This window comes from Dipodomys spectabilis, unplaced genomic scaffold (genome assembly GCF_019054845.1).
Source record: "Dipodomys spectabilis isolate Male_0828 unplaced genomic scaffold, ASM1905484v1 ptg000570l, whole genome shotgun sequence".
Classification (NCBI taxonomy): domain Eukaryota; kingdom Metazoa; phylum Chordata; class Mammalia; order Rodentia; family Heteromyidae; genus Dipodomys; species Dipodomys spectabilis.
Window position 1 is genome coordinate 901,613 of NW_024871247.1, and position 6,143 is coordinate 907,755.

A 6,143-nucleotide genomic window follows, 5' to 3' on the forward strand; every position below is an offset into this window, starting at 1 on the left:
GAATCTTTTCAGGACATTGAGTCTTCTAACCATTAAGTACTTTATTCATCATTTACTTAGTCCTTATTTTTTGTATAACATTTGAAAGGTTCTATAAAATCCATTTGGAGGGTCTTTACTCAAAGCAGAATGGCATAATGTAAGCATCTCAGGATTTAGAGCAGTGAGTATGAAAGCCATGAACAGTTTACTTGTCTTTGAAGAAATTTTTAATGCATAGACCATAAATAAGAAAGAACATTTTAGGTGATAGAGTAAATAATGCAGGCCAGGAGGTGGCCTAGCACCACCATAGGAAGACGAAAGCTTGGGTGCACCCTAAGGGAGAACTGTCCTGTCCTGTTCTGTCCTGTTGAGATACTTGTCATGCATCAGGTGCCTGAACAGGGAGGGCTGGCACTACTAATACAGCACCAAGAATACAGTCAGCTTGGCGCCATCCATGGCTCGCAGCAGAAACCAGATGAAGTGGAGCAGGGATTGGACAGAGGGTGGCCCGTGTTTGTTGGATGGTACTTCTATGCATACATGATGAAGACCACAGACCTGCTTTTGTTTTTCCAATAGAGAAACTGCAGCACTGCCTGGGGTACGAGCATGTCCACTTGCCTGGGAAGCTTTGGGCCATGGAGTCCTCCACCAGTATGTTGGCAGAGCCAACACTGTCTGTGGAGTATAGAAAGTAGTATCAAGGTTCCCAGTAGTTCTCGCTTTCCACAGAGTCAATGCCCAAAGCAAATGGAACCATGGGTGGCCCTGTTTCCAGGAACCCCAACTGAAACACTTCAAGGCTCTGGATCAGTGGGGTCCATCAAACTGAACATCCTAGCCAGACACTATATCCACTTCTGCCTTCTTTGGGGACTCCAACACCAACATGGACAGTGCTGCTGTGCTCTTTTGCTGGCCATGAGGGAAGAACAGGAGTGTGCTCCCGAGCACATGAACTCCTGAGCCCCAGAGGGCTTACTTTGGGTCATGTACCTGAAGAAGAGGGTCCAGTACTTCTGGCGTGCCCTTCACGCAGTTTACCTTGCATGTGATTATTGTCTTCATTCTGGGAGACTTCCTGCTCCACCATCGCTGCTGCCAATGTGGCCCAAATACTATAACCTTTAGAAAGACTAGGTCAAAGCCTGCAAATATCAATACCAAAAATTGGGTGCATTAAAGAGGAGGGTATGGAAAGGGTAGACAAATGAAGGGAGGAAGGGACAGAATGTAAATGAGCTCATTGGATGAGAGTGAGGGAACAGAAAATGCTGTATGAAAGGAAATGTATTTATCTGCCTCATGAAATTGAAATCCCTCTACACAACCTCTTTATAATAATTATAAACTAAATTACTTTTCTAAAAAGGAATTCATTGCATATACCACAAAACTAAGAAAAGTAAAGGAAGGGATGTGTCAGGGGGGGTTGAATGTTGTAAGGATGGCATGGATCAATATGCACTGTCTTCATAAACTGCTTTGTTACATGGCACTTCTTTTGTACAACTGCTTAAAGATAATTGACAAATAAAAATAAATGAATAGATGTAAGGTAAGGTGAGTACAGGAGAAAGAAATGGTTGATATATACTTCTGATATGGAACAGGGCTTCCCTTTAGGTTGGAATCCTGTAGAAGAACTCTACTGTTTTTATAATATTTCAGAATAAGATGAGATTCATAAAGCATGATTCATTATAATTTGTCAAAAATAATTTAAATAGTTGTTAATTACCCAACAAAATTAAATTCCTATAGTATCTTTGTGAATAAATTTAATTTATGATCATGTTTTGACAGAAAAATCTATGAAAATATTTTATTTACTTATTTTTTGGTCAGTCATGGGTCTTGAACCCTGGACTTGGGCACTACAAATCAGCTCTTCAGCTCAAGGCAAGCACTCTACCACTTGAGCCACAAAGCCATTTCTGGTTTTCTGGTGATTAATTAGAAATAAGAGTCTCATGGACTTGCCTGCCTGGGCTGGCTTTGAAGCCAGAACCTCAGATCTCAGCATATTGTGTAGCTAGTATTACAGGTGAGGGCCACCGGTGCCTGGCTAAAAATCTTAATTCCAATTCACCTGCATAAAGCCAGAACTTGAGGCTTTGCTTAAAAGGTGGAATGCAGGCAAAAAGTGAAAAGCAAATACTAGCAGAGAGGCAGGCAGAGAATGAGAGAGAAAAAGAGAGAGGGAGAAAAAAGAGAGAGAGGGCAAGAGAGAGGGAAGGAGACAGGGAAAAACGTAAAAACGGGGGAACAATGGGAGGAGACAGGCAAAAGTGGATGATGAAAGTGAATATTATCAAAATATATGAAAATATAATGGAGTCCATTATTTTGTGCAATAATAAGGCAATATGTTTAATAGAAATTCAATTTTGAAAGCAAATTTCTCAATTTATAAGTTTTATTTAGACAGTAATGAGGATGGAGATTAGCTGCTGGGGAAGGTATTACTTGCATTCTATTCTAAAGCCCTGACCACAATCCCTGAAGATGCTCCTATCCAGGCCAATGAAGTAGCCACTGCCAGTTTTTGGAGCAAAAAAAGAGAAGTGTCATTCTGAGAACCAGAGGATTATAATGGCTAGCCATCTGTGGCTCAGGCTTGTAATCCTAATTACTCAGGAGCCTGAGATGTGATTATCCAAGTCAGGACAAGCAGGAAAGTCCCTGAGAAACTAATCTCAAGTTAAACACCACAAATAGGAAATGGAGGTGTGGTTCAAGTACAAAGGCTCCAGGACAGCACTCAGGCACTGAATTCACCCTCAGATTCGGTACATACACACACACACACACACACACACACACACACACACACACACACACACACACACACACACAACGTTAATTATATATTAGAAAACACAGTCATATGTCAATATTTAATGCTCACAAATGTTAACTCCTACTGAATTTCACATTCTCTTAAAAGAGAGTAGCTTCTTGGCAGAATGTCCTTAATTTTTAAAAAGAATTTATAGCCATACTTCTTTGGCAGTCTCTATCACAAATTAGAATTGCGGGGGAAGGGAGGGCATGGGAAACTAGCCACTTCCTTTATGCTTCAATGATATTCTTGTACTTCACTAGTGGAAAAACATTAGGAGGAATGAGATGTGTCTAAAATAATATAAAACCATTGCAATTGCCTCTGATCATGTACAGGCTGATTAATTCAGTACAATATGACATATACATTGAACACCACAGGATGCTCTATCAAGTGAGAAGCAAACTATATATGATATAATCGGTAATGTGTGTATTTTATACTCATGGACATAGATATTTGTATATGCATGGGAAAGGTTCTGGCAATATATATCTAACAATGGAATTCTTTGGGGAATCGGGTATATGGTTTTGCAGATGGACTGGGGAGAAAAATTTAAACCCTAGATTTGAATTATGACATTTATATACAACCAAAAATCTGTTACTTTCAAAATTAAATAAAACACCTACTAGCATATGAGCTAAGAAAATACCATATAAAGCTGTAGTAATTTTTTTTTCTCACTTTTTGATTAGCACACATTCTTCCAAGGGATTTGATTATGAAATTTTCGTATATTCAAACAATGTATCTTTATGAGACTCATCTCCTCCATCACTCCACACATCCTGATACACAGGATGAACCACTTTTAGGCGCAGTACTTCCAATAAAAAAGGGAAAAATGAAATATATAAAAATTTAAAAATTACTATTAGTGTAGTCCTCACCCCTATAAAATACTTACTTGGAAAGCAGAGTCCAAGATTGCATAGGAAACAATTATCAAGATCCCCTTCTCAGCTGGAAATGCAGTTTAGTGATAGAATGCTTGCCTAGTATGCATGAAGCCCTGGGTTTGATTCCTCAGTACCAAATATACAGAAAAGGCGGCTCAAGTGGAAGAGCACTAACCTTGAGCAAAAGAAAGTAAGGGACAGTGCTCAATTCTGAGTTCAAGCACTACAACTGGAAAAAAAAAAAAAACAATCCCATTCTCAATCAATAAGTAAGCATTTGTGCTTCCAGGTATGTAGGTATGTAATGAGAGGCATTCTAACCCTGCGTTCTAACACAACCTATGGAACTCATGATATTCATTCAAAAGTAACTGCTAAAAACAGGGCTAGCTAACACTTCTCTAACATGTGCAAGGAAACGAATTTAATCTATGTACACAATGTGCATGTGTACACATATAGATTATACAGCAAGAAAGATATTCTGATAATTATGTGCTACAAATCCAGCCTTTTTCTACCACTTGCTCGTTCTAGAATAATACCATATGCACAACAGTTGGTGCTAGATGAACTCAACACCTTCTAGGAGATGTGTGGCCTGATCATAGAAACAAAAACATGCATTTCTTTTAATGTACATATTATGAAAATATATACACACTCATATGTGTCTATAAGTTGAGTGTATTACACAGCTATATGACTCTGTATGTTACATAAGCACTTGAAAAAGGAAGGAAAGGTCGACGGTTACCTCAGAAAAATTACTGAGCCATGACTCTGGTCTCATTATTTTTTCTGGTTAATTGGAGATAGAATCTCACAACTTTTCTGCTTTAGGGAGCTTCAAACTACAGTCTTCTAGGTTTCAGTCTCCTAAGTAGCTAGAGTTACAGGCAAGCCAGACTGGAGATATAGCTTAAGTGAGAAATAATCAACCTTGAGAGAAAAAGCTAAGGAAGAGAATAAGGGCTTGAATTCAAGTGTTAGTACTAAGGTATGTGAGCACACACATGCACACACACACACACACACACACACACACACACACACACAGATTAACAAGAATGAAACTCTGGTGACCCATCTACTTTAAATCACCTGTAGATTGTGGTTTAATAATCTAATAATACAGAAATTAATCCTCAAGTTGCCTCCTCTTTATTACATTAGGAGTCTTAATTAACTTATCAGGGTTTTTTCCTTTTCTTTTTTCTCTTGTGTGTGTGTGTGTGTGTGTGTGTGTGTGTGTGTGTGTGTGTTATACACACACTGGTGTATGTATAACAATATGGAGACTTGAACTAAGTGAATTGGCACGATGCTTTTGCTTCTTCCCTCAAGGCTGTTGCTCTACCACTTGAGACACAGAACCACTTCCATCTCTTTTGGGGAAAGAAGTGTCCGATGCATTTTCAAGGCCATCCGGGGCCCAATAATAAGTCTTTGTATCTCAGCCACATGAGCATATTTTTTCTTATGTGCTAAAATCATCAGGTAATAGTCTTAGTTACAATAAAAAAAAAATTCTAGGACACTACTCAGGCCTTGATTAATGCCTAGGACCAACACAAAAATAAATGCAGTTTCTTGTAATTATTGCAGTTGACCTATTGCTACTCCTAGGATTATCATCTATGTCAAGGGTCTCTGGATTGTGACTCCCTCCATAGGTAAAGGATCACTAAATCTATCAGTCAAATGTAACTAAATCCTCCATATATTGCCTTTGTAATAGAAATTAAAATTGTTAATAACAAATAAATTATAATAAGTGTAGACAAAAAATCCATAAACACCAAAGATTTAATTCATGCTATGACATTTTTAGACCTCAAACATCAATAAGGATTTTTTTAGAAAACACACTTTTATCTCTACTAGTATTCTACCCACTGTGAAACTGAAGAACTGAAATCATACACTACCCAACTTAGAGGCCTACACCAAGAAATAATTAGATGGCAGACATTGGTACAAGCAAGCTTTACACTGCATATTCTCCTAAGTGAATTAATACTAAAAACAATTGACATGGTCCAGCCTGAGTTGAAGTTGAATATCTTGTCTCAAGAACAAAAAGTGAGGGCTGAGAATATGGCTTAGTGGGAGAGTGCTTGCCTAGCAGCCATGAAGCTCTGGGTTTGATTCCTCAGTAAGACATAAACAGAAAAAGCTAGAAGTACATTGTGGCTCAAGTGGTAGAGTGCTAGACTTAAGCATACAAAGCTCAGGAAAACGCCCAGACTCTGAGTTCAAGCCCCAGGACTGGTTTAAAAATGGTGAAGACAGGAAGCAGGGAGAAGAACAGAGTTATTTGTCGAGCCTACATTTTCCCAGCCTTCATGAACTTTCATCTTGTGATTGGTTTTCATTCTATTCAGTGGTCAACAAACTAG

At 38.5% G+C, this 6,143-nt stretch overlaps 1 pseudogene; it reads right to left on the reverse strand.

Annotated features, from left to right (window-relative positions):
• Positions 1-318: 318 nt before the first annotated feature.
• On the reverse strand, positions 319-980 carry LOC122100210 (annotated as a pseudogene).
• Between the last annotated feature and the right edge of the window lie 5,163 nt (positions 981-6,143).